Here is a 19,672-nt window from a genome sequence, read left to right as displayed (position 1 = left end):
TAAACAGAACATTGAAAGCATAAATCGCTAATTTTGCTTACAATATTCTTTATCAAATAATATCAACATTTTTTCGTTATTGAAGAAATTCGTATTTTAACAGCTGCACATGGTGCCTCTCTTCAGTTTTTTCTTGTTTTTTTTTTTTTCAAATTGAAGATTGGATGCGCCGCATCCCCGACCGATCAGGTCACGCTACGGGCCTGGTGCAAAACAAGCCGGGTCGCTCGCATTGAGACTAACACAAACCATGCAACAATAGTATGGCAATGAGTGAACCGTACACTGGAACTATGACATTTTTTCCTCTGTTTCTCCACATTTCGTTTTTTCTTCTTCTTTTTTTCTTTCTTCATTTTTCACTCCAATCGTTCTTCCCATTGTGAAAAAATCCCAGCGCTGAGAGCGAGGGAGATATAGTAAAGTAAAACGAGAATGAATGAAACAAACATTCAGTGACACAAAGTGACAACTTATTCCTTGAAACTGAATGGAAAGAAGAAGAAGAAGAACAGCAGAAAAAAAACATCATCACGAAACATAAAGTAAAAACGATCAAGTTGACAAAAATGCGTTTAACAGAAAATGAGGCAAGTAGGAAAACAAAATCTAAATGGCACAAATAAAAGAAACAATAGCAAATCCTTTAAGCCTGAGAGGGCCATGCGATTCAAACAAAATCTAATTTTTTCGGGGTTTAGTATTATAGTATATTGCTGTTGCATAGTTAGTTTGTTTGTTTTTTTTTTAGTTTTCAATTGTTCGGGTGTCTTTTTCTCCTCTGCTTCGATTTTATGCTTCCAAAGCCAATATAGAATGTTTTTTTTCCATTGTTGTCCCAAGATTTTGGTCTGTATGGTTCTTTTATTCTAACGCATTCATTGTGTTTTCATCCGGTTTCGTTTTATACTTATGTTTTGTTGTCATTTTCGCTGTGTGGATGCATCAATTTGAGCAAGCATTGTTCGGGCAAAAGACAACATCGAAACCATGAAATACATAACCTCTTTCACAGAAATGCTTGCGCAGGAGGATAACTGATTTGTTTATACTTGTTTAGCTGGTCGCCTGTCTCCGTTGCATTAAGTGTGAATTTATGAGTCTATTCTGCACTTGGTGTCCATGTGTGTTTGTTTTTCTTGTGACGAAAATCCATTTGGCTACGGTCTATTCAACTGAATTATCTACTTTTTTAAGAAATCGTAGGTGATTTTAAATAAAAAGGCTTTTTTCTTCCATTGAAAATCCGTTTATATTCAATTCATACATTCATACAATGGCATCATGATGATTCATGATCTTAACTAATAATAAAAGTGACAACTTTGTTTGCGCTTTTCTCTGGCTTCATTTCTTAAAGAATTCTTCATGATTTATTGCAAACTTGGTCCATATCGCAAACACAACACAAGACATTTCAATCGATTTAGTCGATTCAATCGAGTTCAAATGCTGAGTGTGAGAATTTCAAGGTAAATTACGACGGGAATTTTCTACGGTCGCTTAAAATCGAATAAAATTCAATGCATGGAGAGTCAATATATTTGACAGCCTTAGAACTTTTTTCTCCCATCATTAATGGAGGAAGTACACTTCGGTATGAATTGAACCCATCGGAAACTGTTTTGTACTTGAACGCCTTTGCTTTTTAGAAAAAATGTTTTCACCAAACAAGGGGCACTGAACAGCATTCATTTGGATAGAGAGTGATTCATTTGGCCAAATGGACTTTAGGTCTCAGTTGGTGGCAAATATTTCTCATTAATATGAAATCTGCCAATTTTATTGTTCATTAACGCGTAATGTTCGGTCCCATAATCCCAGAAATTGTATATTTTTCTATAATGACACGTTGTTTGTCACACTGAATCGAATCCAATGCGATATGGGAAGTCTGCGGCAGAAGTGATCTACCCTCGATGCATTCATTGTGCAGCATCGATGTAAACAAAAGCGAAAAAGAGAGAGAGAGAGAGAGAAAGCATAGGGAAAGAGCCAACCTATGGACACAGTTTCTTGATAATAATTTTCTGTGTTGAGCCCATTATCGCATTGCAGCATTTACTATGTAAAATTGCGTCGATTCGGGTCTTATTACTCTCTGATTAATATCATTGCATGAAATAAGAGAGAGAAAAAGTGAAAATAATACGCGTTCGGTTCACACATGTGTGTTCCCTCAATTATCAACGCAGACTCATCTTACAATTTAACTTTCACATATGCGCAAACACATCAAACAAAACAAAACGAAACAAAACACGCACACCCAATTGAATAACCTCGGAAAGAGCGAGCGTTCGGGTTACCAAAACGGCATCACACGTACATTGCGTACGCTACAGATCTGATCGACCAGTTCCGCAATGTCTATTATTTTACTATTTTCGTGTATGAAGCATGCGTTGTGCATTGCAGAGGCAAACGACAAGCATGTCATTCTCGAATAAATCAACGCCACAGTTTCACTTATTCGCCTTCGGTGTGTTTCTCTTTTCGAAAACCAACGAAAAAAAATAAATAGAAACAACAAGAACATTGTTGCCAAAGAATGTGCCAACAAAGAAAATGCAGCGGAAAAAGAATAATTACGCTGGAAAATCTACGTACTTTATCTACACTCGCATAATGCGAAATATGTGGCCGAATAGCTAGTGTTACTGTGTGTGTATGTGTATGCTCCGTATAAAATATGTATCTATTCGAGAGAACAAATTGATCCTATTTGAAGATAACAAACAAATTTATTGTTTAGATGTGTGCCGTCATCATTGCTGCCACTGGTGATGTTGCCTGCGTTTCGCTGTGTTCGAAAGTGTGTGCGCATATTATTAAATGAAGAAGGGACCGTTTGCTCGCTTGCTCGTTTTCTCGATTGATATCGCGTTGCCATCGAGACTCAACTATGATTTTGAATACGACGTGAAATCTTTGGCCTCGTCCACATACGCAGTATACACACAGCACACACACATACACAATGACGCACACTGGATGAGGACACAAATCGAGCTGTGGTGATGTAAATTCCCGTTTAATGCCCGTTCAATGTGTGTGAAATGGTGAATATGTGCGCTCTTCCTCTCAACACAGTTTGATACATGAAACGGTTTAATTGTTATCTATCAACTCTCCTATCGAATGCTCAAAATAAACCACATTACATTTATCGCCTACATACACATCCACACGCAATTCAAAACGATGAGAAAAACGTGTCGAAATTATTCGGCAGCTCTCCGCAGCATCTTTATATCGGGTCGTTTCATGCATTGCAGTGCGATCGCTTCGAGGCTATCGTTTTCATTCAGTAATCGAGATAAAAATAACAATAATAATCATAGCGCAAAGGAAGCAAAATTAAAACATCGAAAGATAACCAAAGAGCCACCGCGCTCGATTCCCATAGGCAAGCCAGCTAAAATAAACTTGCAGCAAAAATTAAAACTCATTTCGTCATTCGTGATTTGTATGCGAAAGTAGTTCGCATTACGAGGCAACGGCCCCCGGTCACACGTTCAATTGCCAAGAAAATGAGACTCATCGATCGAACGCACACACACACACATACACAGCTCAAGTTCATTTAGATATAGTTTCAATGCCAAGTTTTAACGATTTTATTAACTGCCGACGTCTTTAACAAGCGAACTCTTCCCCATTATGAAAGTGGCAACCGAGACGGTCAAATTGCCAAAATTAGATTGTAGTGTATTGTATATCTACGGAGATTTTTTTCGATGAATCCAGTTTAAATAATTCGTTAAACGTGTTCAGCATTCACTTTGGTTAATTGCTACACAGTGTTTTCAGTGTCTAGGCGAGATGCCGCTTTTAATTTGGTAATTAAAGTAAGTGAACGGCGCGTTAAAAAAAAATTGAGAAAAGAAAAGAAAATGCGCAGGAAAAAATAGCGGCGTTGCGAAAATTGGCTTCTCATTCTCATTCTCTATTTTCATGATACCATAAAAGTAATACACTCCAGTTCGGTTCGATAAACCCCTCTAGCTCGGAAAGATGCGTAACAAAGCCCCGAAATTGGAGTAAATCCTTGCAGTCGCTACAATAAAACGGAGAAAATAACGGATTTATTGCGATAGCAACGGGTCATACATTTGCAAACGAATATTCGGTGCATGGGATGCTGTCGCAATTATCGTTTCCCATGTCGTTATAGAGATGCCGTTCATTTTACGAGGGATGCACGCAAATCAGATATTTTATCAATTTGTACAGCAACAGAACCACCACCAACACCGACTGAAGACTCGTCAGAGCCGTTGAGACAGAGAGGGAGAGAGGGCAAGATAGATAGAGCGCATAAAAAATGATATTTGGGATAATGTCACGGATTTTGACATGTCTACAAATGACTTTAATCCAATTATAAAACGTTGCAGCTGGTTTTATTGCATTTGGGTTGCTGGTTGTTAAACTGCTAGTTGTAGCTAGTTGTAGTTGTTCAATTTTTCCCGTTCATTCAGAACTAATCGATAAATTGTCTCGTTTCGTTTCAGAAATTTCGGAGAAGAGACTGAGAATTTTGCATCGAATGCCCGCATCATTGCAATTATGAATGGATCGATAGCGGATGAACGATAGCAATCTGTCAGAATAATCAATTTATCATCGCTGGAAAATATGCTCCTTGCCATTTACATTTAACTGGCAAACTGCAAACAAAACGTAAACACATAGTTTTCAATCAACTTAAGAGATACAAACAAATAAGGACTACCCACCACAACCAGCTGTTCAACTATTTTACTACCGGTATGTAGACTAATATTATAGACTGTAGACGAAATTCATTCGCAATATATGCATATATTACGTACATCTACATAGTACCTTATGATATGTAGATATAAGGTTTTATGTGTATATTCAAATAGTTTTGCACCACTCTAAATTAGATGTAGCAAATTTCGGAATCAAAACGACATGACATTAAATTTAATTGGCTTGTTCTTCGGGGAACACTAAACCGTTTTGTAAACTCGCTCACAAAACATTGTATTTATTTAGGAGGTTTCTTTCCAAATGTTTCGACGAAAATTTAATTATACAAAACCGTCTAAATAGCTGCGCGACGAATAACGCTTCCATGTTTCGTGTATAGTTTGTGATGCGGATTCGTCAATTGTGCGGCTAAATGAAATTTGTAAATATAGTAAAATGCAAATAAAAAAAATAAATGTACGCAAAGTAATATAATAGCAGCCCAAAGACAATGTGCACGAGAATGTGTGTGTGCGTATAGTTAAATAAACGAACATTGTGCAACAAGAATGAAAGGGGTGGAATGGTAATAGTGTGCCACACGCTTTATTTCCGTCATCCATACTCAAGGTTCGGCGGCGAACCCGACAATAATACACAGAACACGCTTAATACATCAAATTCAATTCATATGCAAATAACACCAAATGGTACCGAAGCGAACAAACTCGCGCTAACTTGGTCCTCCTCATAACCAGAAACCGAAAATTGATGTCGAAAAATTCATAATGTTCACAGCATACACCATTTGTTCGTATTTATTGTGTGTTCTTTGTTGGGAAGTCGGCACAAATTGTGCGCAAGGGTGCAACAACCATCATATTTCGGCGATTTGCACCAGAATGAATGAAAAAAGTACGAAAGGTAATTTTTTTTCTCTCTCTACATATGCACTCGTACTGTGCGCTGTGTTATTTTTTCTTCTATTTCGTTTGCGATGAAGTCGAAGTTTTATTGTCGTTTTGTGGAGTCATTGTCTCTGATATATTCCATGTTTTATTTTCTCAGTCACAATATTTCCATACACAGCTGAGCCAACCGCGTCTAGCCAAAAATGGAGAAATGCAACTCAAAAAGTGAAATTACGAATTGATGACGAAAGTGAAAACCATTTCGTTTGAACAGTGAGAAAAATCATAAAAAACAACTCTGAAATCCACAATTTTGCATGCTTCGATCTGCAAATACAAAGCACAGAGCACAGAGCGCTGGAAATTGCCAACGTTTTGCCTGCAGTGAAACCATTCATTTACCAGAAAAAGTACTAAAAAAGCCATTGGATTCACGAATAAAATGATTTTATAAAACAAAAGGCGAAAATGTAGCATAACCAATATATAATTGAATGGAACGGTACGAATGAGCAAAGAACATATGTAAAGCGTACGAAATATCAAACGAGAGAGAAAAAAACTCAAATCTCAATTAGTCCCTTTTTTGGGTTGGATTCCGGGTGTTTTTTCTTCTTCATTTTTTGCGATCCGATTCGACTAACAATTTAATACTTACTTGGTGTTTCGTTTCGGGCCTTACTTTCCCAAATGTCTTTTTCATCGTTTTTGGTAACCACATTAAATGTGTTTGTATAATTGTCAAGTGTACTATTGTGCAATCGGCACACAAACCCGTTCCAATGCACGCACACACAACGGAATGGAATGCAAGCGAAAAAAGGGGTTTGACTTTAGCGCACACATACACGTATGCCGTTTTCATTGTGGAATCCGTCGATTTTTGGTGTTCCATTTGTGTGTGCGTGTGTATGTGAAACGGTGTGTATTGAATTACGATAAAGGAGACACTACCAAAGAACTGCCTAAGCCTATGGCAGCTGCACGAGGATCAACTTATCCACAAAAGTACATTCCATGCTTTGTACATCGGGAATGTGTAGAATAATGTGGGTCTGGAACGAGCTAAACAAAAGCCATAAACTTCACTCAATTTGAGTTGTGCATATGACTCGATGAGCATTCAAAATAGCGACTATTCACCCTGATACACTCGCTCTTTCCGTCTGAGCTGTCTATCCATCCATTTCTAACACTCTCTCTCTCTCTCTGTCCTTGTCTCTCTCGCACACGCTTCGCTCGCTTTCTTTTCGGCTGGTGTTATTACATTGGATTGTCGCACCAGAATTCATTTCACAGCGCCGAATGACAATATTTACTTGGCTTGTGGAAGAAGTGTACAAAATCCTTAGCGAAGCGACAACGATGACGACGACGACGACTCACTTCTAAACCCAACACTCGGATATAAACTCCACATGTACCATATCGTATGTACACAAAGGCGCGCACAACGCAAAGGCAAATAGCAATGACAAAAGCAATAACTGGCAATAATATTCATTCGTTCCCTACTTCTTCTCGCTCTATATGCGTCGGATTTCGTTTCATTTGGATTCATTTTTTGCGCCCTGGCGGTTTGAAATTGTATGCAAACATATTCCGAGAGTTGAAAGTAAATTTTCACGAGCTTAAGCTGCCGTACATTAAATCGAGGATCACACAGCCAAAAAGGACTTTAGTACTGACTTTATTGTTTGTGCATGTACTCGCAAGAACGTTGGTGAAATGAACGATGAAGCGGATGAGAGAGAAAGAGAGAGAGAGAGAGAGCGAGCGAGAAGAAAAAAGAGTATGGAGTTAAGAGTACGATTTCACGTTACTCAGTGCTCATGGATTGAGCGAAATGTGCATATAAAATACACACAATTTAAGAATAATAATACACGCCTCCTGAATTCCTAGCCAAGTCTCACTCATACAACACACTCTCAATGCTTTCTCTCGTTCCCGTGCATACGGTGAGAGGACCAAGCAACGAACATTCAGCACGATGCAGATAAATCGAAGCATTGACGGTTCAAGCAACATATTCAAAGCATGCCAAATACACGTTTTTCATCGTGCACTTCACAATGGTTTTTGCGAGACAGGGGAAAAAGCTGAACAGAGAACCTCATCATAGAGACTATTACAGTCGAAAATGTTGAGCTCACTTACACATGCTAATAAATTTGTGAACGCTATAAATAAATCCCAAAAGAAGATCGTTTTTTTGGCAACGATGACGGCGACGATTATTCAATGAATTTTATGGCACACTAACATTTTATAGTATGTTACTCTTTCGGTCTTGTTCCACGACAGCCGCTGATGAATGGAAAATGTGTGATGAGGAAAATTCAGAAAATCACTTTTTCTGGTCTCTTGCACTGCAAGTTCTTTGCTCTATCTCTGGCTGTTGGCTGCTCGCTCTGTATCGTATTCAATGCTCATCACCAGCCTTTTTTTGGTTTCAACAATACCGTGTTTCACATATGGCTCACAAGGCGCACAGACAAATTTATAAATACACATTGCGAATATTACGAACAAAAAAAGATGGAAAATCTTTCGCCTGCAAAATGGCATAAACGCTAGACCCATTCACGGATGAAATTTATTTATAGCAACGTGTTATTTGGATGGCATTTTTCCTTTTAGTTCCTTGTTGCTGCGCTCACATCAATTCACTTCTCTTCTTTTCTCTTTTTTGCGTTCTAAAAATGGGTTTCTGTTGTTTTTTTTCATGTACCTTTTATGACGACATCATGCGTGTCCGTGACGATATACCGGCACACACGCCAATTATCATAATTTGAACTTTGTGAATTGAACGTGTTTTTTATGAGTTTATTGCATATTTGTCGCCACTTCAGCAATTATTTTTCGCTTTGAATTCGTCAGTTCTTCAGTTCAAAACAGAGGTTGGAAAAAAAAGCGGTAAGCATAAGGAATAAATGGGAAATGCTCGCATCGTTCATCGTTCGTGTGTCATACTGCCTGAGAGACGACAGAGCACACGCATCGTATGCAAATATGTAATGGAACCAGTAGAATAATCATTTGGGTTCATGCATTTTACGCAATACGAATAAATAAATTTCTTTCATGGTGTCTCTCACCTATTTATACATGAATTACGCTACAAGCCAATTGACGAACGAACGACATCACATCGGTTGATTTGTATAATGGATGGCAGTGCGATAGCGAACGAAATATGCACATGAATAATGCATTAGAAAATGAAAAGGAAATGAAAATGTACTCGAAATATGTAAATAATAATGTGGATTGGTGTCTGTTGAATGTATCGAAACGAAACATGTATGCATTCGGTTATATCGCTGTGTGTTTACTTCGTGACACATTATTTCCATAGACTTCGCGGCTTTGGATTCTTTTTCCATCGGCTCGAATGCCCGGAAAAGTCATTCTCATACTCTGAGCAAACACATTTTTCAAAATCAATACAGATTTGTGTGGCGGTCCTAAAAACGTGCTTACATTAAATATCTAATCCAAACATTATTTCAGTATCTTTTTCGCAATTTTCATAATTTATGGTGTCACTGACAACATGTAATTTTCCTCGGTTACATTGAACTTTTCTCACCCGAACAGTAGCCGGGTTTCATTCGCAATCCCCATTTAGAATACACATCAAATGAGCACCAAAAATCGAGTAAATGGGAAATTTGGTTGTATCAGCACCTTTTCGCTGCTGCTGCTGCCGCTTCTGTTTCTGTTACCACTGATAGAATTTGTGAATTCATAAATGCAGAAGTGAATAGAGTGAGTGAGACAAGAGGTTGGCATGGAATCCAACGCAATCCATGATTGCGAACGTTGCATTAATAGTCATTCCATTTAATTCGCACACATAACACGTAAAATATGGAAATTTTCCGCTTGATATGCGCCGAAAAATTTATTTTCATTGCGATGTGCCAGTTTTTGAAATTGAAATGAGACAGCAAGTGTAATGATTTCGCCACAAAGCACGTGAACGAACTGATATGCAGCGAACAGTTTTTTTTTTGTTTCACCCCATGACAGTCAATAGACAGTCGTTTGAATTATGTTCGGAATTAAATTGGGATTCCGAAGTATGCCAACAATAAGAGATTACACCAAAAAATGCTAATGAAATGGTAAATATGCATATGAGGCCGTGCAAAAAGCTGTAAAAATGGCGGCTCTTAAAAGCCGAAACTGAAACATTGTCGCACATTTTCGAGGTTCGCAACAAACACGATGGATGGGATAAGTGTGTTCGTATGTTTGGCGTCACAAATTCAATGATGCACGTATGTGAACATTGCACGGAACAAAGAATATATCGGCAAGTGTTTGGGTTGCCAAAGACGAATCACCTACAAATTTATGCACGCATAAATATTCAGTAGGAAATGCTTAGGCTTTACTTAACGCGCACACCATTCGAACACTCACTTTCGGCAAACATACAAAAACTTTTCCTTTTTCGTTTTTTCCGAGTGGCGATACCGATGTCGATGCCGAAGCCAAAGCGACTTGAGCATATCGAAAAGTGCTTCCTTTTATAGCGAGTGTTGTACTACACTGTACAACGAACATATAAAATGCAATCCCAGAAAGTAAATTTCGTTTGCAAGTAAATCGTTTGATTTGATTCGTCGGTTCATGAATTGTGTCGACTTGGAGCGGCCCGCTTTCCCTTTTCTCCCGGCTTCCATTGGTGTCGTCGTCGCCGTCGTATGTATGACAGGGAGCGAGAGAGAAAGTCTTTGCTTTTATTGAGTTTGCCCTTTTTCCATTCAAAAAGGCTTGTTTTAATTTTATTTATTATGGAATTAGGTACTTCGGTACTTTAAGCCTTCGCTTTACACATCTAATGCAATCGAAATAGACAAACGCAATCTGGAAATGGTAATATCGTCTTCCGAATTGTCGTCTGACATAAAGACCCAAAAATCCGGGTCATCTCAAATACAACGGCAATAAAAAATATCAAATAAATTAAATTAAACCAAAATTGAATCTAAATTGGTCGATGCATGTTGCCACTATATCAATGTGCTAGATGTCTTTTTCTATTTTTCTCGCAGTTGTTCATTGCCCATTACTGGCAAATTGCTCGCGCGATTGACGAGGAGCAAAGAAAATGCCGCGTACCAGCATAGGGGAGCGTGCATGTGCGTTAGCACATTTTCAATTTAAATTGAATCAATTTAATGTGTGTCTGTCTGTTCTTTTTTGCATTGGCTTCAGTTCAAAAAAGGAGGCGAATTTTTTACGACAAACTCTTTTGGCTCGATGTATGGCTCTGGTTTTTCGTTGTGGTTGTTCTTGTTCTGAGCTTCTTCGCACGAAAATAGCCTTTGATGGCTCTATAACACGAAATCAAATAAGTTTGATGATTTAATGTGATGTAAATTAGAAATTAGTCGAGTCTTAGTGCTATATGACTTTATTTCAATTCGGTTAATGTGAAACGAATTCTCGTCGAGATGAATTGAGCTAATGTTTTTAAATGGTTTAATTAAAGTTTGATTGTGTACCAAATTGGGAGGAATGCGCATAAAATCGACACTTGATTGCTATATTATTGCATTCGGATGGCCTTTTACATGAACGTTTCCCGTAGTCGGTGTCAGAAATTCAACAAAATGTTAATTTAATTTGATTTGAAATTCTTCTCCAAAAATGTCCACATAGTAAATGTTGCTTGATGCATGTTTCGACTTGATGTCGCGCATCATTCACAAAATTCATTTGCCACACGTGGCATTTAGATCGAGGAAAATTAATGAACCCATTTTCAGTCATCAGCAAAAAGAATGCTGCATCTTTGCCGTTGTGTTGTTGTTGTTTTTTGCTCGCCTAGGATATGCAAATGAATGTTATTTCGAGCGATTAAGCGTATATTAAATCATTTACGTTCATCAAACAACAAATGCTTCTATTTCATCATCGGTTGTAAAGATTTCTATGCGTACGATATCAACGCAAATTAGTAGAGTGGGAAAAGTACAGAATTCTTTCTGTGTAGATATAGATGGAAGGAGAACGAGAATGAGAAGCGATGCAATAAATCTCTTGCGTTTCAGTATTTTGTGTGCGCGCCTACATAATCGGCTATTATGTTGAATAATTTAATTTCATCTCTCAGCCAACCAACCGATTGGCAAACGTCTTTGGTAGTTTGAATTCGTGTTCCGAGTGTTTAACGTTCTGAACTATCCGAAGAAATAAATAAATTAATGTTTACAGTCTAATCCGAAAAAGAGAGGCAGTGCAACGGTTTTAATGTTGGCTTTTTTTTTTAGTTACAATCTCGATTGCAATTCATTTTCAGCTCTCTGCTAAATCCGCGATTTTTCATTTGCAGCATTTTGATGTACGACAACATTGAAAAGAGAGAAAGAAAAATGAATGTATCAAACTGGCCAATGCACGCATACTGAAAGAAACAAAACATGAGAAAAAAACTGACACATTTATTGCCAAAGCAATCAAATCGTGTCGATTTGTTTGCCATTCAGAAGGAATTTATTCCATTCAAGTGTGCTTCTTGTGCCGAGATGCTTCCATTTCTCGAAAACAAGATGCTTCGAACCGTATTTCTACTGTGAAATGAATTTTCCGATGTCAATTCGAAATGAACGAAAAAAAAGAACGACACAAAACATTCAATAACGACATGAGCTAAACGGAATAAAAAGAACGAAAAAAAGAAGGCAAAACGAAACATATTATAATTAATTACACATCTTGATGCATAAATACAGTATTTTTTTACTCCTCCATTTCTGGTAAGCTAGAATGGTGCATGCTGTTATCTGTCACTACTTTGGCTGATGATTTTAAAATCACAATTCAACGTGTGTTACACTGCCTCAGCTCTCTTTTCTCTTCTTACTAAAGAGTGTTGCCCATTTTTTCTCTCTTCGTTTTTTTTTCTTCTTCAATTTAGCTTCGTCGAACACAGGCACAAGAAAGAGAAAAAAATGTGTGCGCAGTTTTATGGCGAATGGTCGTTTGCGCTCTCGAGTTTGATGGGCTTGCATGCAAGCAAATGTGAAAATAACATGCCGTCAACCGTCGACAGGCAACAATATCAACCGTAAACGATTATAGATCACATGCATTTTATTTTCTCAACTCTTTTTCATTCAATTTATCCTCACGCGTGTGTTTGTATGTGTGTGTGTCGTGTGTGCCGCTTATAGTCACAATGTTCATTTTTCTCTTTCGTTGGGCACAGTTGTTCTTTCTTTCGTTTCTTGAGCTGTCATGTTCGCTTATTTCTGCATCTATTTTTGCATAAAGAAAACAATTTCTATTAACTTTGAACACATTTACCGTGATGCCGTCACCGTCACTGTTGCCGCTTGCATACGATATTAATTCAATGTTTTATTTATTTATTTATTTAATGGAGTCGGTGAAATATAAAATAGTAATACATCACCCGAAGAAAATCGCCAAAGTGGATTTTGTTGCACAAACGAGTAGAAACGTCACAGTCAAAGCGTGGCCAAGAGAGCCAGAGCAAGGGAAACAAAATTGAACTGACGCGTTCAGAATTTATTCATTAAATAAATTAAAGCGGCTGTGATGAATACTCATTAGGGTGGCCAATTTTGCATTCCTTCTCGTTTGCTTGTGCTGCCATTTCGAATGCATCGGCCAATAATTACGGTACCCTAGTTCGAAGCGTAAATGTGTCTCAAATTTAGCAGATCTTGTTAATGCCGCAATGCATTTGCGCACGGTGTGTGCAGTTGTGTGTGTGTGTGTGTGCGCCAAATTCGCGTCGTTTGTTTAATTACATTTTCATTCTTTCTTCAATTTTCTATAACCATTTTTCACGTAATTCACTCCTTGCCTGATATTGCTTACTTCGAGCGCTCTACTCGTTCTTCGTGTAGAATTTTGTTATTTTTAATTGCCACGATTCGGGTTATTGATGACGACGTGTTCCAGCATTAAAATCTAAACACACGCGGATTTTCCACTGGCAAGTTTTTTATATGCAGTTCATGCCATTTTCGCATCGCACATGAACATGCAAACGGAATGAACGAACTCATTTTCCATGAAACAATGACAGCTGAATGTGCTTAGACGCTACAAAAACGTGCTCAGCATTTCACGTATACATCCGAGGAAAAGGAGTGAACATTTGCGCTCTGGACACGATGCAACGATGATGATGGCGATGGCGATGGTGATGATGATAACTTTGATTTTATAACGTGCAACTACGAAAAGCTCTCTTCGCAAATAATGCCACACATCTCTAGTGCATTTCGCCACTTTTCGTCGGTAGATACTTACTCAGAGAGATTATTACATTTTATTATTATATCGAGTTAAAAGCGGATGCAGCAGACACGAAACGCTCTAATGATACTTGTTTCTTCATGCAGCCACACATTTTGCATTACCGTTTAAGTGCCGTTTGGGCTCAATTCATTCAATCATACGAAGAATGTCGAAACAAAACAAAAATTGAGCATGAAATTCACATTTGCTAATATGATCTGCGCCTCGGTTCACGTAACATAAACTGAACAAAAAAAATATCAATGTATAGAAAAGTTTAGTAGTTGCTAGCAAGTTCTGTTAAAAAATTCATTGAGCTAAGATAAGAGTGCTGATAAGCGTAAATATATTTTTAATATCGGTTTACTCGTTGCTGCTGAAATTGATTTTTATTCCCCAAAAACGTGTACAAAAATAACATAAGAATCGTAAACAATATGATATGTACATGTGTGTTTGTACAATGGGTGAAAAATTAATAAACGCAACGACAACGGTAATAACGCAACTAAGAGAGCCAACAACAATGTTACCCAAACAAAAACAAAAACAAAAAACAACAAACTCCCAGCTAAAGAATAAACACCACACGTACATTCAACTCGAACGAAGTAACAAAAACAATACGTGCCAAAGTGAATAGCAGCAGCAGCAGCTAATGGTAATTTACTCGGTTTCGGAAAGTGATAATCTAAATAAAAACACACGTACTTCTCCAACACATGGAACAGCCATAACTCTTAAACGACTGAATGAGACTCGGAATGAGTCAGGAAAAATAATAATAAGTAAGCGATTGAGGAAAGTTCATCGTCACGCTATCTGTTGCACTCATACGCCATTGCCACCACATATGGCCCCGCAGAGTGAGCGCATACACACATGTGTGCAATATGACAAGTGATATTCGATTTCACGGAACTTTTTCCACCGAAATACAACGATGAATGTATTTTCCTTGCACTTACCTTTGCTCGTTCCACGAATTCGCAATAAATGCACGTGAACTGATTCTGAAATCCATGAGTTTTATTTGAAGAGAAAGAAATGAAAAAAGAACACACACGCATACACAGCAACAGCTCGAGCTCGGCATGCATGCACCTCACTCGATTCAATAAACAAACCGAAAATTTCACTTCTCGTTGCGCACTGTGCGCTCGTGTTTAAACATTCTTCTCAAATATGGAATGAGTGCGTCATTTCAAATGCAAAGTGAAAAAAACATAAGCGAGTCGAGGTAACAAAATGATTATTTGCTAAAATGAAATACTTGTGAATTCTGGTATGTGAACGCTTGCGCTGAGTAAAAATGCGAGTTTTTTTCCGCTCCAGCTGGAATTCGAGTTGAAAACAGACAAAGAACAAAACGGAGAGGGAGAGAGAGAAGATTTCGCACTAAAGATCAAAAAAGATAAAAGCATTTTCCATTGCGCGCGAACACACACATACGACACACAACAAACAATGGAGAATACTCTTCACACTGTTTCCAATACAAAATACATGCGAGAGATATGTGTTGCAAGAACGTACGAAAAACATTTTAATTAACTCAATTAATTATTAGTTTTCTAAAGTATTTTTCTCGCACCTTCTTTTATATATATCACTTTGTTTCGTCTCTTTTGCTCGTGATTAGCTCACGAAATCCACAGTTCGTTACATTATTATCGCGGGCGAAACATTTCAAGCGATACATTTCAATAAAGTTTCTTCGGTAGCTGAAAGGAATATTTCCGCGATTTATGAAAAAGACATGTCGTTGTAATAAAGTGTAGAAAACAGAATGAAAAAAAAAAAATCAAAATCCTCCCCTTTTTTGTCTATCTGTGCTATGACGGCAGTCTTTCTTTAATCGAAATTCCTTTTTCCAGAGTACAAAAGAACAACACTCGAATATAAATCATCGGCGAAAATTGTCAGCAGCAAAGCAAAAGACTTGTCGCGTGCATACCACTGGCATTAGCAACGCTCAATATGAACGCGAGCGGACCCATTACACGACATGTGCAATTTAATAAAAAACACGACCGAAAGCGTATCGAACGCAGAACAGGAGAGGAACAGCAATCGCTCAAAGAAATAACTTTTCCTTCTTATCGCCTACAAAAATGCTCTAAACAGGAAAATGATGCGAAATTGAACGATGCTATTGTCATTGTAGTCGTTGTCGTCGTTGCCATCAACACCACATGTATTTCAATATATCGCTGTCTTCCCTGTTTTTCTCGTCTCTTTCTCTCTCACACACACGCACTCGTATTGCTGAAGAAGAACTTTGGCTCAATGGAATGTGGTGCGAGAGGAGAAAAAAAAGAAGTGAACTGTCAAAGTAGAAATTCTAGCATCGGTCGTGTGTATTGCGGTGTGAAAAACTCAAGTCGCATATCCTATAGAAAATAAGCAACTTCTCTTAACCCCGTCGCTATCTTATCTTTTTTCCATCGATTTTGCGTAGACAAAATTGCGCGCGCGTTTCTGGAGGACGTTCGCTAAGCCAACAACTACATTATCGCTGTGCAATCGTTCATTGTCACACAATCGAATCGCTCGTTTCGTTGAACGTGCGATACATATACAGCCATGTATGGCAGCTGCTGTTGCTGCTGCAACTATGTAATTCGTAAAAGTACTTGCAGAAAGTTGACGCGGTGAAAGAACAATACCGATAAAACACAATACAAAAACATAAACTTTTCTCATTTTCGCTAAATGCCATTTGAACGTTCAATGTGCGTGAACGCTCAAGAGTGATGCCTGCTTGATTACGTTACAAAATTTTTCCCTTTTGTTTCTTTTTTGTGTCGGGTGCTGGCTTCTTCTTTGCTTCTGATGCACATTTGATGCGGTTTATCTTGTAAGCAAAAGAAAGAAACATAACTGTTTTCGACACGATTATTTCACGCAAGACCTGTGAAATGGATGGATCATTTTGGCTTCAAAATAAATCATTTGGATAGATAAGGTTTTTTTTGGTGGAAATGTCTCATCGATTTTCTTATTATCGACATGGATTTTGTGGCTTCTAATCTATTCTTTGTTCTGATTTTTTTCTCTTGCAAATATTTTGCCAGACTGATTCAGTCGTATAGACCACATAAAAAGCACGTGGAGAGGATGCATGAACAGTCATTTGAGTGTATGACACCTTTTTGATACAAATGATTAGTTTTATGAAGTGATAAGCCATTTTGTCGCACTTAAAATCACAAGAGTCAAGTAGCAACCAAAAACGAGAGTAAAATGGCACAGCCGTAGAGAGTCGTAAGACAGACGACAATGCGCCACAAACATACAAAAGGCGTATATGTGAAGGCGTTTATCATGTAATGTGTAAAGTCGTTGGTGACAAATCTCTGGCTGCTGAACGAGCAGCAGCAAAACTCCGATTTCACTGCTGCTACGACAACAGTACAAGCACACGCTGAAACATTAAAACAATTGAGCCAGACGCTTCTTTTGTCACATTATGACAAATGAAAACAAACGAGCGTAAGTCATAGCGCTGTGTGACGAATTCAATGTGTGATGAATTCACACAATCTAATAAATGTTGCAAATTGAAGCGACTTGATTTCCAAAGCCAAGTTGACTGTAGTTCTAACGAAAAATAAAACCAAACAATATATATTCTTATGATGGCATTTGTTCATACAGCGAATAGATAGGAGGTATCATCTTTTTTGTTTTCTTTGGCCGACCTGTGTGCTGTGTGGTCGACGAAGCAACTGAAAAGTAAAAGCCACTGGTGTTCGCTCCTTATGCATATCAAATTGGATATGAGCGCAACGCAAATTAGTCAAAATGACAACAAACGACAAAACCGGTTTAAATTCATTTACATTCGTTCACTGAGTCGAAAGCATCTGGGTGCAGAGAAGCTCGAACAGTGTTTTTCCTTCTTTTCGCTTTTGCTCCCGTTTATCTTTCCGTTTCAAAACCATTTTTTTTCCTTCTTCTATGTTTATTTGTGCATAAAATGGAAGAAACCGCTGCTCGGGTTCAGCATGTGTGTGGCATATTCTTGTTTTGTGTGTCCCACTGGAGAGGACATTGGTTCAGTGGAACATTTGAGAATATCGACAGCACATATGTTCCAGAATTTAATTCCTTTAAATGCGGAAGTCACATTTTTTTCATCGCCATTTAAAAATAAACAAATGACGCGTCACATCGGATATATTCGTGCTGAGCTCCGTTGCATTTTCTCAACTTTCTCTCTGTCTCCATCCTTCGTCACATACACAGCATGTAACCAAATACTCTCTCGATGGCAGAAATTAATTTATGTGAAAGTGCAAAATGTGTTCGATATGTTGGGATTTATGCTTTAACCTATCGCCACTCGTCGAAGAGGATCTTTCACTTAAGCAATGCCAAATGTGACCAGAGACCATGGGCAAATGCACTCAGTCAGCGACAATGACTTTTGATACTGATACCGATACTTGTATTTTTCTTGCCACTCTCGACTATTTATTACTATGCGCACATTTGTCGGTATTTATATTGTTGCCCTGATATTTATTTATTGCATTTACTTATCAATAAATCACGTGGGCATTTTGTAGAAAAATCTGTTTGTGTAGACAAGCAATCGAGAAAAAAAACAAATTTACAATAAATCATATGATTTTCGAAAAAGTTTTCAAACTTTATTCTTCAATTTTGTATGTACTTCTTTTATATTCTTCTTTTTTTTGAAATGTGGTTATCTATTTTGCAAACGATAGCAGAAGAGATTGTACCAAAGAAGAAAAAAAGAAGTAAAACTCCGTCGAGAATTGGCAAGCAAAATCAGAGAGAGAGAGAGAGAGTGAAAGAAAACCCGCTGACTGGATCACGATTTTGTAAAGCAAAACGAAATCTTTATTCAGAAGGCTGCCGTAGGAGCACAATAAAATAAAAGTTTACACTGAATTTTCAATGATAAAGAGGTCTAATAGGAATTTTTGTTCGTCGCAAAATATTATCATTTCTATTCCCTTTCCCAAAATTCTTCATTCTCTTTGCTCTATCGTTCTTTTTGTTCGCCCGACAAAAAAAGAGCAGAAATAAACTCCAGCATTTCTTTCGGAAACAAAACAAAAACTTCAAGCAAAGAGAAATTCGTTTAAATTTTGTTTAATAATAATAATGGAAAGAAAGAATGGAACGAGAAGGGAAAAAAGTTGAGCGGCAAGAATCATCAAACGAATGAAGAACTAAAACGTGCACGAAAAACTGGTTTGTTTCGAGGCTGCGATGCGCTCGCTTGCGATGTGCCTGTATATAGAGTGGGATCCATGTCAGTATAACATCAACACACTGTGTAGTGTAGTGTAGTGCAATCCAATTTTGTGGTATTTATTCTTGTGAGCCTGGGTTGCCCCAATGATCGTTCTTCGTCAGAATGCTTTTTACAATCGAAATCCATACCGCGGCGAAACAGCAGATGCAGTCACTTCGGATGGTTTGCATGATGCATCTGCACTTTACACTTTACCAAAAAGAAAAATGTACTGCATGTAGCAGCAGCAGCATGCTCCTCGCACAATTACACAACGTGATAGCATATGAATTTCATTGGGCAGAAAAAACTGCGCCAAGCAGAAGACGAAAAACCGAATGGGTACCAAGCAAACCGAACCATGTGTCGATTGCACAGAAAGTTTCATGCAATTTTCAGTTATATACAAGAATGAGAACTTGAAATTGAAATAAAAGAACTAATTCCAATTAATTTCATTGCACCAGTTAGG

General features: G+C 37.9%; 1 protein-coding gene across 3 annotated transcripts in view; it reads left to right on the top strand.

Moving 5' to 3' along the window:
* LOC129569894 (myb-like protein I) overlaps positions 1-19,672 on the top strand; it is a 94,009-nt gene that overhangs the window by 36,952 nt on the left and 37,385 nt on the right. For all 3 annotated transcript variants that reach the window (XM_055449119.1, XM_055449120.1, XM_055449118.1), the window contains exon 2: positions 4,518-4,773. The gene's annotated coding sequence lies outside the window, so the exon portion shown is untranslated. The remainder of the gene's footprint in view (positions 1-4,517; positions 4,774-19,672) is intronic.

Source organism: Sitodiplosis mosellana, unplaced genomic scaffold (genome assembly GCF_009176505.1).
Source record: "Sitodiplosis mosellana isolate CC-2019 unplaced genomic scaffold, AAFC_SMos_1.0 Smas_scaffold_47, whole genome shotgun sequence".
NCBI lineage: Eukaryota > Metazoa > Arthropoda > Insecta > Diptera > Cecidomyiidae > Sitodiplosis > Sitodiplosis mosellana.
The sequence above is the reverse complement of the archived record's forward strand: the minus strand, read 5'-3'. Positions and strand labels throughout refer to the sequence as shown.